Consider the following 21,292-nt stretch of genomic DNA (forward strand, 5'->3'; position numbering starts at 1 on the left):
GCGGCCGGAAAGTGGTCGGAAAACAACCGGTCGGTTGGCCGGTGGCCGGTAGTCAATGGCCGATGGCCGGTGGTCGGAAGTCAATGGCCGATGGCCGGTGGTCGGAAGTCAATGGCCGGTGGCCGGTGGTCGGAAGTGAATGGCCGGTGGCCGAATTCAAAAGCGGACTTGTCTTCTCAAGGGCGGCCACACATGGGCGGATTGGAGGGTCCGATTTGGACTTATTCGCACAAGGGCGGCTACACATGGCTGTCTCTCATAAGAGAGGGCAGCCCTTTTGGCCTATAAAAGGAGGCCATTTCTACACACATTTCATAGTGTGAAGTTGATGCAACAAGGTGAGTGTGAGGTGGTGAGAGTGAAGCAAGGTGGGAGCTCCATTAAGGGTATAATCCCTTTGTAAACTACTTTTTGTTTTGAAGTACTAAAGCCATTGAGTGGCTGCTTTCCCGTGGATGTAGCCCACATTGGGTGAACCACGTATATCGTGTGTACTCTCTCTCTCTCTCTCTCTCTCTCTCTCTCTCTCTCTCTCTCTCTCTCTCTCTCTCTCTCTACTCTATAATCTCGTGTATATAAATCTGTCTCTCTCCATTAAGTAATCTACTCAATTATCTATTTAGCTACGTCTTATTTCCTACAAAATCCATAACACGAAATGCGAACACTTTAAATTCGGTTATAAAAGTGGTTTTAGCTTGGTCCTCTAGCGCAATCATGATTTGATTGTAACTAGAGTATCCATCCAAAAAGCTATTATAAGCTTCCTTTCCTACAACTCTTTCAAGCACATGTTTCGAATATCACAAGGGGTAATGGTCTCTCCTAGTGGCGGCATTGACCTTCTTGAGATCCACACACACTTTGAGTTTCCCATTCTTTTTTGGCAAAATAAGTATTGGAGACACCCATTATGAGTGCTCAATAAGGTATATAAATCCGCATTTGACAAAATTTTCAATCTCTTCTTGAACAACCTTTGCATACTTAGGATTCATTGGGTAGGGTCGTTGCTGGACTGGTTTACTCTATTAGATCTTGGGCAATGAAAACAGGTTTGGACTCCTCACCTGAGTCTGCTAACTCTATTTCCTTAACTATCGTTGGACCATCATAGAGTCCATTACTTCCATCGATAGGTGTTCTCTGGGCCTTTATATACACAACCTTACGCTCTTCCATGGTGTAGGATTTGAAATGCTCAGGTGCAGGATGCAAATCTATGGGGTCTTGTTGTTTTGTGGACTGCGATTTCTCTTTTGCTTCCTTTCGTTTTTTAAATAGCTCTTGATTTTTTTGTCTCCTTACAGTACCGCTCAAACTTTGGCTTCTCTGTAGCTTCTAGCTGTGCGATGTCAATGGGTTGTGGACTGCACCACATGATATTTTGAAGGTATTCACCCTAATTATTTACCAACTTTCGATGAGCATCACATGCCCCCACATAATTAAGCCATTTTGCGATAGATTTCTTTTCATTTATCCTAGCACATACATTGGCTCGATATCGTTGCCTCTTATATCACTTACTCCTCTTGTCTAAGTTTTGATTATGGATGCTCTTTACTGTAGAGTCTCTAGATGAATCGCTCCTTATGTCTTCTCCTCTCCAGGATAGATTGTCATCTAGGGTACTACTGGGCCTTGAATGGTTTGTCCCACATTTGCACCAAGATTTAACTCAGATTCTTCGTCCTTAGAGTCAATTTCAATTGATGATTCCGACTCCAAATCGTGTGGGCTACAGTCTTTTGAGAGGCTACTTGTTCCAATGTCAGTCAAGCCTTCATCTGGTAGGTCATCGAAAGCTATATGCATTACTCCTATCAAATGTAAAGGTACGAGTTCTAGAATTTCATCCCCCTCAAGTGTTACCCAGGTCATCCCCCTTTTTCCCCAATCCACATTTTCAGACTCAGTCATCCCAAGTAGAACATCCATATAAGGGGAATCTTCCCCAACATTAGTGTCCTTTTCACACGTGTAACAATACTGCAATGGGGCCGAGTGAATTGTGGTGTCAGATCTATGATCAATTATAAATCTATTTCCTAGAGGATGTGCTCAACCAGTTACAAGATCAACTCGAGTGATAGAGTCTTAGAACTACAAGTAGACATGGTTTTTAGACCAGTCATGCACCATTTTTTCTTCCCTCATGAAAGGACATCCTAAGATCATCTCAGATGACATAGTGTGCTTGGAAAAATCCATAACAATGAAGGTATGACTTATTTTGTGTCCAAGGACCTTGATCTTGAGATCTTCTAGCATCCCAATAGGTTTAACAATAGTCCCATTGGCCATCTTTACCACTATGTTTGTAATCCCAAGGTGAGGTCTTCCCGTAGATTCCCATGATTTTTTAGTTACAATGCTAACCCCAACGCCACCATCAAGGATTACCTTCACCGTTAATCCTTTGGTAGTGATTGGTAGGGTTGCATTGGATTCATCGCCTTCAAAGTACTGTCCCAACTTGTTAATAGGTATTTCAATAATAGTGTTCTCATCCCGGTTGGGTTGTGGATCTAAGTGCTCCTCGTCTATTGGCACCTCCCTAGCTCCATCTATCTGTGCAAATTGTGGTAGCTTGACTTTCAGTTCTCCATTGAGAAAACCTTGAAGAGCTAAGACTAGCTCGGATCTCCATATAGTTTAGACATGATGGTGGTTCTAACTTTTGAATCCATGAAATCCATCAATTTGGCAATATTTAACGGCACTTTTTGGGCTTCAATCCCTTGACATGGGGAAGATGGGATCTCCATTTCTTTGATAGGGTCAGGTAATCCCTCTGCAAACATTCTCTCCAACAAGAAGGGAGTACACCCACTTCCCAATGACTTAAAGTCACTTTCTTCTTGGATGAAAGTAGGTATGGCTAGTGTTCTATGGTCTTTGTGAGGTTGATTTTGCATAGGGAAAACTATGTTTGTAATCTGGATCTACCTAGGTGTTGGCTCTAGATCCCTTTGGGTATCTTCTACCAAACTCATTAATTGTTGACTCGCTCCATCTCCTCTATAGGGTTTGGGTAAGTTTCGATCTTCTTCCTATGTTCCATGGGTTGTGTCCATTGTGGCTTGTAACATTTAATGGCCTAGTTACTTGTGTGTAGCGGAAAATAGCATGAACATAGTAAGCATTTCATTAGAATAGATTCCTAATGAGAATAACAAGAGTGCTTGGGTAGAGAGAGCAACAAAAAGTATAACACCCAATAGATAGCATGAACAATAGTTCAAAAGAGAGAGAAATTAAGATACTGACAACAGTTGAGGACCGGATTTACATGGAGCCAGTCCCCCCTCCAAAAGGCTTTGTATTATGGTTTCTCCCATCAAGAGAGACATTTTACAATACATTTCTTTGTGTTCCTTCAATACTAGCTAGTGCAATGAAGATGGAAAGTTCAAGCACTAAGAAAAACACTTATAAAACACAACATCAATTCCCTCATGGTCTCAGACCCAAGACCTCACACACCTTCGAAGATGGTGAGAGCTAGCGGGGTATGAGAGTAGATTGAGAGGAAGAAGGAGTAGTCTTACGAGAAAGATGTACATCTCCTCACATAATCACTCATATTAGCATACCTTAGCTTAGTAATTATCATGGTAGAGGAGATGAGCATGCATTGAAGCTTGGCTCTTGGTTGGATTTGCATCACAAAGCCAAGAGTTGTTGGTGTAGGCCTCCCTTCTCACAAGCTTGGAGTAGGTGATAAGCTTTCCATTAAAGCGTGAGAAGAAGAGAGAGAGTCTTCTTACTCCACACATGGACTAGTGTGAGTGTGTATGCAATAATGCATTGGGAAAATCAGCCCCCTGTCTCTCTTGGTCGACCCCTCTTGCTATTTGCTCATGCTCACACCCTATTGGACCTCTCGAGGCTTAGCCAATGGAATTTCAAGAGTATAAGTGATAGCCTTCTGACATGTGTCCCCCTTTCCCCTTTTGTGAGAGATTTTAGGTAATTAATTAACGCAACTAAACTCTCATTGGACCCCTTTGTCTCTTGGCCAATAAGAATCAGGCAAGCCATTTGGCTGCTGAATGCTCATTGGACCCCTTAGGAGACTGTCCAATAGTCCTCTAGAGAGCTTAATTCCTATTGGTTCTTTTATTAAGTGTTTTTAAATTAATTAAACTAGATTCACTCTAGCCTAATTCTCATTGGTCCACCTCCATGGCCATCCAATAGGATTTGAGTACACCTTGTTGGCATCTGGGCTAGGGAGCTGACGTTTGTCCCTCTTTCCCTTTGTGTAAAGGAAGCTTGTGAGTGTGTGTGTGTGTGTGTGTGTGTGTGTGTGTGTGTGTGTGTGTGTGTGTGTGTGTGTGTGTGTGTGTGTGTGTGTGTGTGTGTGTGTGTGTGTGTGTTCCTCTCTCGTCCTCTACTTCCAGGGCTCTCCCCCTCCTATGTAGGGATTATGAAGAATTTTTTTACAGACACTAAGCATCCAATTTTCCTAGCGTTTGACCTTTGGACACAACCTTTGAATTTTGGAACCTTAGCATTTTGGAAGTCTTAATGGGCTGAACCTTAGGGTATTTTAAGCCCATTTCTGCACATTGCTCTTTTGCAGATGGCCCCCCCTTTGGATCCCTACTATGACTGGTCTGCCAGCTTAACCAATATTCTAGCTTTTTCTCCCCTGGCACTTCCCCATATTAAATGATCCGTTTAACATGAGAAAATCGTTTAGGAGAATTAGATATTAGTTATTATGACATGGCTTATCATTATCCTCCTTGTTTTTTCTTTTCCAATGGTTGTTTTAGTCTCCATGATCTCACCTGAATCAGAATCATTTTCTTTGTCGTTCATATACACGGGTCGTCACCAGTCCCTATGTTAGTCTTTGAACTGGGGTTTGACTTTGTTACCTTTTGTGATTTCTTCCTTCATGTTTTCTTTTTCTTCTTGGATTGGGCAATTGAGGTCATGTATCTTTCTTCAAGAATATAAGTTTTGGAGCATCGACCGTGTGAGTACATTTATTGGTACCAACGGTGCACTTTGTGATTGCACCTCAATAATCTCAATTAAGTTCAATGGAGTGATCCTTGGTGCATTCGGATTATTAGGACATTGGGAAATCAAATGATCTATGCCACACTGATTACACATGAGTATCGACATTGTAGATGTGCTCCCTTGATTGGTATGCACTAGTGTGGCATTCATTTGTAGTCTAATAGGACACTCAACTACACGATGCAGACACTCCACACTTGTAGCATTGAAGAGGTGGTCTCTTGGTAGTGAGATTGATATTTTGGCCTCTTGTTGCAAGAGCAGCTACTTGATACACATGTTTTCCTTGTTCCCAGTAGTCCTCCATGTAGTATTGTGGACTCTTCAAATGCATCCATCCCATAGGAAATAGTAGGGTCTATATCTTCCTCACAGCCTTCCAAACAAGCACTAGATGGCTCGCAACCCATATGATTCATAGGGGTGACTCTTGGATGTGGGGGTTTTGGTCCTAGCACACTGGAGGTGGTAGCATTGTAGCTTGAGCAACATTTTGGGCACCAGGAACCATGTGGTTTGATAGTTGTTCAGGAGGTGGGATAGACATCAATGCAGAAAACCAAGGTGAACCCATCCAGGCCAAGGGTGCTCTATTTTTCATCACATGTTTGAACATTATACAATCCTTATCTTGGTGGGACAGACATCAATGCGATCCAATTGGAGGACAATTTAATGATTCAAGGAGAAAGAGTGTCTTTTGAGCCTAAATCTACCAGCTCGCAAGCATCGGGGCACAACCAATGACCATAAAGCCTATTGCTAAAGAGCCAAAGATATCTGAGATGACTTTAGCAGATCTCACCAAGGTCATTCAAGAAAGTCTTAGAGATAATCGTGCCTCACAAAAAAATCATATGTATCCAAGAAGGGAACAACAATGGTGCTCAGTTTGCTTTGGTACACATAGCACTAGTGAATGCCCTACATTTCGAGTAAAATTCAATGGGAATTGCAATGCATGTGGTAGGTACAATCACCAAGATAAGGATTGCATAATGTTCAAACATGTGATGACAAATAGAGCACCCTTGGCCTGGATGGGTTCACCTCGGTTTTCTGCATTGATGTCTGTCCCACCTCCTGAACAACTATCAAAACACATGGTTCCTAGTGCCCAAAATGTTGCTCAAGCTACAATGCTACCACCTCCAGTGTGCTAGGACCACAACCCCCACATCCAAGAGTCACCCCTGTGAATCATATGGGTTGCGAGACATCTAGTGCTTGTTTGGAAGGCTGTGAGGAAGATATAGACCCTACTATTGCCTATGGGATGGATGCATTTGAAGAGTGTCCACAATACTACATGGAGGACTACTAGGGACAAGTCAAACATGTATATCAAGTAGCTACTCTTGCAACAAGAGGCCAAAATATCAATCTCACTTCCAAGAGACCACCTCTTCAATGCTACAAGTGTGGAGGTTTGCATCATGTAGCTGAGTGTCCTATTAGACTACAAATGAATGCCACACTAGTGCATACCAATCAAGGAAGCACATCTACAATCTCGATACTCATGTGTAATCAATGTGGCATAAATCACCTTCCTTTCAAGAACAATCTCCTAAGAGTGGGGTAAATTGTTTTCTCTTCCATCCTTAGGGTCATATACCAATCCCTAGCCTTCCCACTCAAAGTCAGGCTTAAAGAATTTCTCTTATGTAGTTCATTGTGTTCTCCTAGGGAATCGCATATTTGTCCAAATACTTCGATATGATTTCTAGCATCCCCGTCCTCGCTGTATTTTGGTGTGAGCTTGGCCACTTGTACTGCCTTACTTCTGGGATCTCTATCAAGAGTGCCACACATATTTTCAACAATAGATTGAACAATAGTGTGGGCAAATGTTGCCAAGTCACCTGAGTGTTACCATGCACCAAGAGATTTTTTCCGAGCAAGGACAAACCCGAGCAAGTGTTTGTACACGATATAGTAAATTTTATCGTCAACATAATATTTATCATTTGTTATATATTCATGCACCATTAGTTCATGTATACACCAATTGTCTTTTCCATGTCGTCTTGTCCTATCTATACTACAAAGCTATGATGTTCATACAAACACGCATAGAGAGCAGGCATAGCGGGTGGAGGCGCTCTAGAGAGTACATGTGGAGTAGGGATTGGCATTGGTTTTGGCATATAGGCAGCCCTTGGGTTACAAGTTTGGTACGATGTTGCACCTTGCGGTGGCCCAAGGTTCATATGTGTGGACTTGGGCATAGCAGATGTGGGATGTGACATGCTAATGCTAGCTGGTATGGTCTCATCAAAATAAGGGCTTGGATGTTGTGGTCGTGGAGCATAAGTTGTTGAAATAATGGGAGGGGTAGGAGCTACATGAGCACAAGGACCCAGAGGTGCATATGATTGATACACACTTGTAGGTAATGTTGTAGGCATTGGGCCACCATGTAGCGGTGCTTTACTAATAATAAATGAGGTGGACCATGGCGTGTTTTTTGTCATGCCCATCACTAGGGTAGTCATGGTAGCCGTGGTGTCATCAAGAGAAAGATGAGCTAAACTTGGAAAGGTAAAGCTATCATTTATGGGCTCAGATTGTACTGAGACCCCTAGAAAAACAACATATGGAGGATCCATCGGGCTTACCGAGGAAGTCTCCATTTGTGATAAAGTTAGTTGCTTAGCCTTCCCTATATCCAAGAATCTCATGAGACCCATTGAAGGCATGTGGATCCCTCTGTTCTGCCGCTCCAGCTCAATAACCCTATGGATGACATCACAAACTCTTTGTTGTTGCTCCTCTACACTAGTAGCACCCAATGTGGATTGTACGACATCTAATCAACCCACGTGATAGGTGTGACATGTGTATAGTTCGGTTAATCCGTTTGTAGTTCATACTCCCAATTTTCATTTAGAAATGCTCCATCTAGTATTGAGGTGCTAGGGGTGTCCATTGAACTAGATGCAATGTGGCTCTCTATGGTCTGACTCTTAGTGGTTGCTAATTCAGGAGCACTCGATTGCTCGACTAGCATGGATGTTGACATAGGGGCCTTCGCCTTTAGCTCTCTCCATTGCTCTACCTTGCGTAAGATTTCAATTTCTTTTTCCCTAGTTGCAAGGATATATTGCTCAACCTCTTGCACTTTGGCAAGGCTTCTACCATCAGGTAATATAACCTCGGAGGGGAATAGTTCTGAAGAGTTATGGAGTGCAATGAATGGAATATTCACATGCACACTCTCTAGGAGCATGGGGTCTACATTGGTCATGAATGGTGAATTTACTTCCCCACCTCCTTCATTTACATCACTAGCTCCATGTTCGAAGCGAGTGGCTCCACTAAAAGTCTCTTTCAAGAGGCTAAATACGCTCAGCCCAGACCGTGGGCCCATGATGCAAGTCTTGGCTTGAACTATCCGGATTGGGCACTGGGTAACTTTCCATGATGTCGTAGTCAGAGGAAGAGACACTAGATACAATATGTGGGTCCTGAGTACTACTAGGTGCCCGCAAAAACGGAGACACTCTTTATATGATTGTCCTCTAACACACAACCAGAGCATAGGTGCATGTGACCTCAACACCCTAGAAGTGTCAGTGTGTGCCTGTGAAGGTTGCTCACCTAGTTTTTGGGTGTTTTGCAACCCAAATTTATTCTCAAATTTTTGTTTTTTTGGTCCTTTAAAGAAAAAAACCAAAGCACGGAATATGGCGTGTGATAGCTCAAAAGAAGCATCTTGGTTAGAGGGATATGCCATGCTTTACAAAATATTCCGTGGCCTACATGACCTCCCTTCCTCTTGGGGGGTAGTCTATATATATATATATATATATATATATATATATATATATATATATATATATATATATATATATATATATATATATATATATATATATGTATGTATGTATGTATGTATGTATATATACATACCTATATATACATACATACATATATATATACATATATATATATAGTAGTGTCTATAATATATCATAGGACTGTGGCATGGGCTTGGGCTTGGGTCTCTCTCTCTCTCTCTCTCTCTCTCTCTCTCTCTCTCTCCCTCTCACACACACACACACACACACACACACACACACATTGTTGAAGCCAAACTTAGCACCTTTGTTACTTTTAGTCAAGTGTTTGAAGGTTCAGAGTTTATTCAGTGATTTTGTAATGCAAAAGGGTGAAACCTCTTTAGATCATGGGCAGGTGTTATCCCAAGGAGTTGTATCATTTTGGATACATTCAATGAAGAAGAAGAGAGAGTTTTGTGCCCTGTGTACTGTGTATCCATGGTGTTTTTAAGTAGTTTATTTCAATTGTTGTGTAGTCAAGTGTTTATTTCTTGATTCCTGTTCAGGACCTAAAAGGCATGTGCTTGTAAATTCTATGAATGGTGCTCTGAGTAGACATGTATGTATCTTTTGGCAATCTCCCATAGCCCCAATAACACTTGGTGATCCTATTGATTGTGGAGAGTATTCAGTTGACCAATTAGGCAATGGGATTGATGGAGATTGAAACTAATGAGTTTCTAAATCAGTTTTCTAGTTGGGTGACTGAAGATGAAGAAAGAGAGGAGTATAACAATTCTTTTTTGGATTCATATTTTGAATTACTCCCAGATGAACTGAGACTAAACATTGCCTTGAGAATTATTAGTACATGGCCAATCATTATGTGCCTTTTGGGGCCTGTAATGCTCTTGGATATCTTTCTTTCTACTGTAAAAGCCAAGTCATTGAATATTTAAGGACTTAGATAAGAAGTAGAATAAGAATAAGAAATGCATGAGTGGTTCAAGGGACCAACCACCAATCACCACTTATGGCACCAAATTTTAGAAGAAAAGATGGGATGCTTGGCTGAATGCTCAAATTCAAAGATCAAGGGGAGATCCAGGGGATGATATCCCTAAAGTTGGAGTGATCACAGGGTTGCCACCAATTATTGAGGGGCCAGAGTCACAAGTCTATCCATACAAGGGGAAACCAAGAACATGTAGTAACGAAGAGTTCTTCACCTAAGCTAGAAGACTAGGAAAGGACCCCAAAAGCTCCTCATAGGGTTATCCACCAATTGTTTGGAGTTCAAGCAATCCATCAAATTTTGAAGGCAAAGAGACAAGTGAAGTTCCATACACCTCCATTGACATTAACCCCATTACCACCTCTGACATTTAACCCATTGGGAGGTCAACCACCAACAATGGCTCAACCACCACCCAACCCTAAAGTAGGGGGGGCATCAAAATTCAGTGGAAAAGAATCTCAGGATGCTGACAGTCATGTGGGGCAGTTTGAGACTACATGGTCTGCAAGTGGGTATGATTTGGTATACAATGATGCAATCAAGAAGGAGCTCTTTGCAAAAACTTTGTAGGGGAAGGCTTTACATGGTTGATGTAATATGGCATATCAGCCTTTGCAGATTATGACAATTTGAAAAGCAAATTTTTGGCAAGATTCAAGGCAGAGAAGACACCTGAAGATGTCCTGAAGAAAATCAAGAAAATTAAACAAAAAGATTTATTGGTGGAAGACTATGCACAATAGTTCAATAATTTGGTGAATAGATTGCAAGAAAATCAAAGACCATCCTAGGAGAAATTGGGTGATTACTTTTGTAGAGGACTCAAGAAGCAACTCAAGAGTGTAGTTGTAGGGCATGCACCTCTCACCTAGCCACAAGACTTTGGGATTTTGGTAGATGTGCCAATGAGAGTTGATAAAAGGTATGGGACAATTGAACATAAGAAGAGCAATAAGAAGAAATCTAAGTAGGATTTAGATTTTGAACAGGAAGATTAAGATGAAGATGATGATGAAGATCCAGGACCTGATTCAGATGAAGATTCAAAAATTGATGAATAAGATGATGATACATGGACTGCAAAGAAGAAAAGGATGTAAAAGAATAAGGAGGCCAAGTCAAGGAAGCAAAAGAGTAAAGGAAAGAAGAAAAATGGGAAATCGGACCTTGAAGACTCTTCAAGAAATAATAGATCGATTTTGGAAAAGTTGAAAGACATTCAACCTTCAGTATTTACAAATCCTTCCAAGCCACCATTTTGTCAGGTATGCCAAAGATCTGAACATGATTATGATAATTTATATTATAATCCTAATTTTAGAGGAAGGAGGCAAGCACTCATTCTTGCCAAGATGGAGTCAGGGAAAAATGTGTTGGCACCCCAACCCTTCAGGCCTAAATTTCAAAATTTAGGCCCAATAAGAACATTTCAACAAGGAAACTTTCAAAATTTGCAAAGGTACCCACAACAAAATAACCCATCTCAACCTTAGAATATCCATACAGGAGTACTAAAAGGAGGAAGTGATACTTTACATTGTGTTCAGTGTGATTGTCCTACATGCATTAAACTTGAGGAGGTATTAGAGAAACTTCTGGAGGTGGAAAGCCTTGCCGTCACTAGGTCAAAGGGGAAGTTGAAAGAAAAATAGGAAGAGCAAGGGAATGACCTTAAGGGACCCACTGATTGGGAGTCCAAGACAAGATTAGGTTAGGGGTCTTGAAATAAATTTAGCTAGACCAAAAACTAAAGAATTTCCAAGTCCATGGTTATCAGGGAAGATGTAGGTACTGTGGGAAAATCTAGGTAGGAGACCTTTAGAACCTGAAAGTTCAGATTCTCAAGCAACGACAGCTAGGTCCAAGGAGGTACTTGATAAACGATCATCAGATAATCTTTTTAAAGCCTTGTTGAAAACATCCATGGGGAAACTATTGAAGTTAGTCCTTAATTTTATTACGACTTTTTAAAAAAATTTGACAAATCCTATAATGGAAATGGCCTGTGAACATTGAGAATGGCGGAATTAAGAAAATTATAGTGAGCATTTTTATGAGACTACTTTGAGAACATAGAGGGTGAACTTGATTAGTGGTAGAAACATAACCATTATACTTAATTAACTTGGCATGAACAATACTTTTTCAAGAGAGATATTTAGAGAAGTTGACAACAGTTGAGGACCGGATTTATGTGGAGTTGTTTCCCCCTCTAAAAGGCTTTTGTATTATAATTTCTTCCATAAAGAGAGACTTGATACAATACAAGCTTTGTGTTCCTTGAGACCTTGATGGTGCAATGAAGATAGAGAGCTTCATGCACCACAATTATGCCCATAATTGAAAGCATTCACTTGTCCCCGGTTTCAGTCCCAAGACCTCAAACACCTTCAAAGGTGGAGAGAGCTAGCAAGGAATGAGGGTAGGGAAGAGGAAGAAGAAACATTCATATGAGAAAGAAATAGTTCCTCACTTATCATCGCTCTTCTTGATTAGCATAGCATAATAGCATAGTAATGAAGATGGAGAAGATGGCAAGCTTAAGCATTGAAGCATGGCTCTTGGTTGAATTTGCATTCCATAGCCAAGAGTGTTGGTGTAGGCTCTCAACATCTCAACAAGCTTGGAGAAGGAAATGGAGTTCTTGCACTTTCACCAAGTGAGAATCATCATGTGAGTGTGTGTGTGAGAGAGAGAGTATACCCGTCCAAGATAGCCCCCAATTTGCATGGTCGACCCCTTCTTTTTGGACTTGCTTGAAGCTCATTGGCTCTCTATAGAGCCTAGCCAATCACAAGCCTGGGTCATATCAAGCAACCATGCTAGCATTAGGACAAGTGTCTTCCTTTCCCCTTTGAGAGAGAGGGCTTTAAACAATTAATCAAATAATCAAATTCTCATTGGACCCCTTTAGAGGTCAACCAATAGGCTTTAGGAACCTTTTGAGGGCAACATGGGGAGGAACTTGACATGTGTCCTTGTTGCCTCTTTACACTTGGCTTGCATGGAATGAGTGTGTGTGTGTTCTCTTCCATGCCCCTTCTTGTAGGGATTGCCCCCCCCTTGTGTAGGGATGTGTTTGACTTTTTGGAACACCTCAAGCACCTTAGTCATGAAGCACCTTAAGAACCTTAGTCATTAAGCACCTCTAGCACCTTAGTCAGCAAGCACGACAAGCACCTCAAGATTGGGTCGGGTTCCCACCTAAAGCACAACCCTAGCTTGCCTAAGATCCTAGGTGTAAGGACTTTAACACTAACCTTTGGAGGTCTTTAATGAAGCTAACCCTAAGGTCTTTCAAGCTCCATTATCTAGGGTTGCTCTTTGATACACCATCTCTCATTTGGACCCATTGACTTTGGGCCCGTGTCGAGATAGATCCATAAGCACATGTCTATATTCTAACTCTTGTTCTCGTTTATTCTCCCACATTAACGGTAAGTTTTATATGAGAAAAGCATTTGGGTTAGTTAGATGTTAGATTTTATGACAAATCCAATCAAAGAGAAGGAGGGTAATCAGAAGGGGGAAAGCAATTTCATTGACACATCCTATATTAATTGCAGATGTATCTCTAGTGGATGTGGATTATGAACTGCCTGTCATAAATATTTCCATTCGGACGGTGTACCTCTCAGATGTCTTGGTGGATGGAGGTTTACGAGTGAATATTCTCCCTAAATCAGTTTGTAAGAAGGTGAATCTCATGAAGTGGGAACCAACACCTTTCTAGGTAAAACAATTAGCATGTACAGCCTATGGTAGGTGCAAATTATACCAGTATTTATCTTCTATGTGTTCCAAGATCTTGTCCTAGAGAACATTCAGGGCCCTTTTGAGTCTTCAGTGGGATCAACATTATCTTTAGCATTGGATCAATGACAAGGTAAGGCCATTCATTGGAAATAATTGTTAACATCACTCTTGAGTAATGTGTTTAGGAGTATCGTGAATGCCAAGGAGATGTAGAACAAGTTGGTAATAAATCCTATTAATGTTACTCCCATGAAGAGGAAGGTGTAGTGGGAAGTGTAGCTTTGGCTCGTTGATCCAACCAAATCATACAATATGCAAAAACACATCAAAGATAGAGATCCTAAAAAATTAGAGTACAGGTTGGAGAAAGCTTGTCAAATGATGACATCGCCCATCATATTTCTTTCGCATTTTTTGACCATTTATGCTGATGGTTATTAATTTGGATGAGATTTTTTCCAAAGTCCTTGAATATGAGGCGTCGAATGAGTCTATAGCCACACTAGATTGACAAGATGGTTAGCCTCAATTACAAAGGCTTTCATGCCAATGACATAGCCTCTTAGAGCTTTATGTTACATAAAAAGCAATGATAAAGGTGCCTTTTTCTACATTTTCTAAACCTTCTTATGTGCATGTGGCTAAGCGATAAACCTCATGTTGTTAGCCTTAATGTGTGGTGTGTCATGGACTACTGAGTCAAATTAGTCCTCAACATGTGCGTGATTGTTGCTCAAAACAAATTTTTGCAACATTTGAGAAATAATAAATTTATATTCAATTCTTTTTTAGGATCACATAGGGCATGCCATATTAAACTAAGTGAGTATTTATCTCATATTTACAGACAAAAAGAACTCTTTTTCTCATATTACACTACAAGAAGGCTTTAACAATTGTGACACTATTTAAAATAGTGCAATGCCCTTTCAAAACTGGATTTTGAAAAATAGGCATTGCATAAGAGACATCCATATCATCGCTTCTATGATGGACTTTGACGTCACATAGTGTGTTGCATAGAGAGACACTTGTAAAATATTAAGTGTCGCTTAAGCAACACTTGCAAAAGTAAAACAAATTTGATTGAATGTTGTTGGCAGCCATTTATGCTCTCACACAACACACTGTGTGTGTGTGTGTGTGTGTGTGTGTGTGTGTGTGTGTGTGTGTGTGTGTGTGTGTGTGTGTGTGTGTGTGTGTGTGTGTGTGCACGTGCATGACACTTTGCTACTTGTGTGAGGAGCCAATACTACTAGGTATTACTAACCAGGTACTCTCTCTCTCTCTCTCTCTCTCTCTCTCTCTCTCTCTCTCTCTCTCTCTCTCTCTCTCTCTCTCTCTCTCTCTCTCTCTCTCTCTCTCTCTCTCTCTCTCTCTCTCTCTCTCTCTCCACATGTGCACATACACATGCATACATGTGTGCGCACACACATGCGTTCACTCAAAGATAGAGAGAGAAAAAGAAACACACATGCATACACACACCTGCATTGAGAGAGGGAGACACACAAACACACACTCACACACACATATCTTTTTACATCTATTAGAGGTTGAATTTAGCTTATGAGAGACAAATCAAATATACATGTGTGTCCTCCATTAATCGAGAAAGAGAAAAGTACAAAGTAACAAAGTGTGGTCCCACGGTAAGAGGGAGAGGGTGATCCATGTGAAGCTAGGAGTGAAGTGCATCAAGCTAGCTAACTGTCTATGAGTCCGTTGATCACCATCCCTTTGGCTATCCTTCTATATTCATCCCTATCTATCATGGTCTCTTTGTCTTTTATACCTTCTCTCATGTTGGTGATGTCTAAGTAGAGGCCTTAAATTTGCATATGCTCAAAATAAACCAACACTTCTTATTACATCCATGTTGGGCATATTATGCAATAAGCACCTTTTAAGAACAACGTCCTAGACACAAGGCTCATCAAAATATTTTTGTGCTTTCATGAGGATGGCACATGTGGCACAACCAAAGAATTGCCAAGCATGACATGTTTCTCCAATAGCGCTTGACTAGCTCTGATCTTTGTATTCATCATCATTGTCACTCCTAGCATATGGATTGTACCTATCCCTATGATCATCATTCTCTATGCGACCAAAGCATTACCAAGCATGACATGTTTCTCCAATAGCCCTTGACTAGCTCTGGTCTCTTTGTTCATCTTCAACATCATTGCCAGCATGCCCAATAGCTATTGTCTAGCTTTGGTCTCTGCGTTCACCATCATTGTCACTATCAACATATTGATTGTACCCAGTGATCATAATATTTTGTGCAAACAAGACATTGCCAAGCATGAATTGTTTCTACAATAGCGCTTATTTGGCTCCAGTCTCTGTATTCATCATTATCATCAAGACAAGGATATTAGATTGTACCCATCTCATGTCAGTCATGCCCAAGGAGAGGTCTTAACTTTGGATATGTAGAAAATAGCCCAACACTTACTTGTAATAGCCATGTTGGGCATGAGACACCACATTCAGCATGTATATTGACCAAATAATTACCAAGCACAACATCTTCCTCAAACAACCATCTACCAAAGCATTACCACAAGGGTGACATGTTTCTCCTATAGCCCTTGACTACCTCTTCCTTCATCATCGTCCTCATTGCCAGCTTATCGATTGTATCTATCCCTACAATCATCATGCTCTATGTGGCCAAAGCATTGCCAAGCATGGCATGTTTCTCTAGCATCCCTTGACTAGGTCCAATCTCTGTGCTCACATCATCATTGTCACTACCACCATATTCTCTCCAATAGACCTTGAATTGCTCCACTCTCTACGTTCATCATTGTTGTCACTATGAGGATATTGGATTGTACTTGTCTCATGTTAGTCATGTCTAAGAGAGGCCTTAATGTTGCATATGCTAAAAACAGCCCATCACTTCCTTGTTATAGCCATGGTGGGCATGATAATGTTGCATTTAGCATGTATATCGACCAAAGAATTGCCAAGCATACAATTTTCTCCAGCAGCCATCCGCTAAAGCATTGCCAAGTATGACACGTTTCTCCAATAGCCTTGACTACCTTTGGTCTGCGCCTTCATCATTATTGTCAACTGCCAACCTATCAATTGTATTGTCCCTGCAATCATCATGCATTATGAAACCAAAGAATTTCCAAGCATGACATGTTTCTCCAATAGCCCTTGACCTCAAAGTGGCCATTGTTTTGTGAAGAGTTGAGTGTTGCAGATCCTAATGAGCAATCATCCTAGAAATTGATACTAGTGGAGAGGCTATTGGGGCAATATTTAGAGTGGACGTCCTATTCCATTTGAGTGTAAGCTTTTCTTTGGAATGTCGTGGCAATGGGCAAAGTGGGAGGTTATCGCTCGATGGTTGGTCCAAGGTGGCCTTGGAATCCTCAACCCTATTGTTCATGTGGAGGCCCTGTGTGCCAAAGTTTTGGTCTAAAGGAAATATGCATCAATGGTAGGAGAGGGTGGTAACTCAATACAAACAAGTGGCAACTTCATAAGTAGCAGACCCATATATTCATACTAAGAGCTTTTCTTAGCAATAACCACCTACCCACTAATTGAAAATTGATGGCTACTTGGTTACCAAAGTTGTTGTCGTCATCGCAACCAAAAACCCAATTGAGAAGAGCAATCATCAGGGAGAGGGCCATGGATTACAATGCAATTATTTGGTCCACTTTCCTTCACATAGGCAAAGTCTTAGTCCAAGTTGCAGAGACCAAATACGGTCACACAAGCATCCAAAGTTGAGTGAGGCTGCCAAAGAGTGCATGCATCATAAATCCCAAGCTTTACTACATTATCTACTAGCTCTGTGTAGGGAAACTAATGTTTTAAGTATTTCCATAATTTGGTGTGGCTTATGGTCTCACCCAATTTGGAATTCTCCATTGGTTGACATAGCACAATGCAACAAAGATGATTACATATGCATGTTACATGACATAAAAAACACATACATTCATCGATGAACAATCCCCCCATAAATAACAAAAATGGATATGGGCCATGAGAAATTTACCGAGTCTCTCATCATTCCCCTATAAATAACTAGGCCATGAGATACAGAGGCTTGCTACAACCAAACACTCCCTAGATCGTAACTTGCTCTACTCAAAGGCTCCAAGTAGACTGCAACCTCCATCATTGAGAGATTCCTCAATGAGCATGAATACTCCTCCAAAAAAAGCCCGAGTCAAGGTATTCAAACATTATCAAGTACCATTTGTCTTTTCAATAGTCCTCTCGTAATAGCTTGAGCCATGAATAAACTACAAATGTCCAAACACAATTTTCCTCTTGAATACTCCTCCTAGACAAATGTCCAAGCCATGAGTGATCCAAGGGTTTTGTCAAAATCATTGAAACCATCATCAAAATCTAAATCAAGCAATCCCAATCAGCACCAAGATAAGCTCAAAACATATCAATTCTATTTCAAACAAATTGCAGACAGTATTGTCAAACAAAATTACAAAGCAAAAATATAATCATTTTGGGTTCGTCTTGATCAATCAAAATTTAATGACAACTGGATTGTCCTTATGCAGTAAAGTGATGGTACGATTCCGGATCTGGATGGTAGCATCATTCTTGTTGTGCCAAGGCATGCCCAAAAGAGCCTTGCAATTGCCTAATTTCATGATGTGAAGTCTACCTTGGAATGGAGCCCTTGGATGGTGACTGGTACAATCTTTTGAGTTTTCTATGTGGCTAGCTTCAAGTTCTCCAGCAAACCGATCATACTCAAAGTCCATCTATTTCAAGAATTTTGGATGGATTAAATTCATGGAGGCTCTTGGGTCAAAGAAGATAAGTGCCTTGAAACCATTCATCTTCCCATAAGCTTTGCATAATTTGTTGGAACCTTCAAGAGCAATGTCATAAATGTCAAGAACAAGTCCTACCATAGTTCTTGCTTTCTAAGCAGGAGGTTTCTTTTGAGGCTTATCCCCTTTAGTAGGACAATTATAGTACTTGTGTCCCGTTTGGAAACATTCAAAGAATATGCCTTCTTGTTGTGGAGTGTTTCATTGGCATTGTGTCTTGCCGGTTGCATTAAGGTGTCATGAGAATCTAGAGAATTTATGCATTGTGGTTGAGGATTTTGGGTATTCATTGGTTGTTTTTCAAATTCCAATCTTCCTTTTATAAGCTTGTAACCGATTGCACCATGATCCATAAGATATTGTAGGACAAATATTCAGTTAGGGTCTAAGAATTGGCAGGTTGTTAAGCGAACCTTTCATTACTTGAGTGGCACTTTACATCTTGGGTTGTTTTATCCCAAGGGGTAGTCATTGTCGCCAAATTTACATGCTTTTTTGGACTCACATTGGGTTGGTTGTCATGACACGCAAGTGTCCGCGAGTGGTTTTTGTTTCATGCTTGGTCGTTCATGCACCTCATGGTTGACAAAGAAGCAGCCTACTGTGGCCACTTCCAGTTGTGAGGCTGAGTACAGGGCAGTCTTCATAGCTATCATTTAGTGTGTATGGCTCAAATGCCTTATGGATGATTTGGGTGTTGGACAAGACACTCCCAACATCATCTACACTAACAGTCATAGCACATTGGCAGTTGCAAGGAAGCAGTTCTTCATGCTCGCACAAAGTACATGGAGATGCATTATCACTATGTTGGGGAGAGACTCTCAGTAGGAGAGATTATCTTGGCTTATGTGCCAACACAAGACAACCTTGTAGATATTTTCATAAAGGCATTGTCTCGTGAGAAGTTTGAAGCTTTTCATTGATAACTGTTGTTCATATTCATCCAAGAGTAGCAAATGTTGAGCTTGAAATATCAACTTATGCAAGGCACTAACAACAGAGAAAACTCCCACACATAGTGGTGAAAACATTTAGGGCTATGCATTGTTGAGATGTCAAGCTCAACATGTACTACTCCTGGATGACTATCACTGACATGCATCATCACTGGTACGCCTTGGTGGATATGCATATCTTTGCTAGTGATACTACAGATGGACTACATCCGTGGTCTATGTAACGGAGTGATGGCACACTTATCCATCCACATCACTCACTAGTGGTTCACATTAGACCGTTGTCTAGTTTCCTTTATGTTTTATTTTCTTCTTATGCATTGTAGACCTCTTATCTTGAGTTAGTGAATAAGAAGAACAAGGTTTCGCCTCCATCTCTATATGTGCATGCTTACAAGATCTCAAGCTCTCTTCTTCTCTATCTCTGAACATGGAATCAGAGTGTGGTTTTGTCTTAGGAGCTTGGAGTAGCAAGCAACAACAACAACAAAAGCGGTCTCAAGATTTTTAAGAGCCATCATCAAAATATAGTTGGGGTTCTTCTTTTTGAAGATTGCACATCTCGGGTTTGTGCAGTCCTTTTGAGTGAGATTGTGCAACAAAATTTCCATTATGAGGATGCTTTGGCATAAACCATTTTGGAGTTAGAGTGTGTTTGCTTGCAAAAACGCCAAGGTTTGTGATTCTGTAGATCTAGTTTTTGGTGGTGTAAAAAGTTTTGTTTTGGTTGTAGTGTTCATAGTTACTATTTAGTAGTGTGAAACAAGTGTATGTACACATGGTTTTTGCACGCAAAAACGCTAAGGTTCGCAATTCTGCAAATCTAGTTTTTGGTGGTGCAAAAGGTTCTATTTTGGTTGTAGTGTTCATAGATACTATTTAGTAGTGCAAAACAAGTGTATGTATACATACTATGGTTATAGGTGGTAACTAAGCAGGCTACTCAAAGACTTGATAAAGGGCTAAAAACATGTCGTCCAACAATGATGGACTTAACCAGATTATCAGTGAGAAGTTCTACAAGAAAAATTTTGATGCTTGGAAGCTTAGAATGACCAATTTCCTTACAGGTAAAGGTTATTGGGAGCATGTTGATGGAGAGCATGAGACAACACCAATGCTATGAGAGGAAGGTGCAATTGTTTTGCAAATAAAGGTGTTTAAATATCAGAACCCAGAAGCTCAGAAGGTCATGTATTGGCTTTCTATGAGTGTAAAGGACGTTATGATTAGGTACATACAAGATGCCCACACCCCTAAGGAGGCTTGGGACACCTCATTGTCATTGGATGTGACCAACACCAAAATCAAGGAAGCTACAGTTGAAGAATGAGCTAAATACATTGTAGAAGAAAAACCTATCTATTAATGACTATTCACTAAAGATAAATAACATATGTGAGTCTTTTGTATCATATGGAATTATAGTTGATGATGATGATAAGGTGGAAGTATTTCTACGAGGTTTGGATCCAGAATACAAACACCTTGAAATTGGTATCCATCTTCGAGAGAACATTCCTGCATTTACAAATTTAGTGTCCTTGCTAATTGTAGAAGGGAAGTAACTTGAGGAAGAGTCCTCTATGTAGGCAAAAAATAATTATGAGCACGATCTCTTTAATAATAGAGGAAGAAGAAGAGGATGTGGCACAGGTCATGAATGTAAGGTTCCTAGTTTGTGTAATAAAGATAAGGTTTACCAAGTCAATTAAAGTTCCTTGGATTCTGAAAATCAATGAAAACTTATCCATAAATAGCAAAAGTTGGTATTTTTAGAATCATAAGCATAGCTTTACTTCAGCCCACAAATTTTTTGAGTTGGATTTGGACAAAAACCAACCCCTGAATCCTTATTGGAAGTTTTCATAGCTATTTTAATTCATA

The sequence above is a fragment of the Adiantum capillus-veneris genome, chromosome 7 (assembly GCF_014529385.1).
Source record: "Adiantum capillus-veneris isolate H3 chromosome 7, ASM1452938v2, whole genome shotgun sequence".
Classification (NCBI taxonomy): Eukaryota; Viridiplantae; Streptophyta; class Polypodiopsida; order Polypodiales; family Pteridaceae; genus Adiantum; species Adiantum capillus-veneris.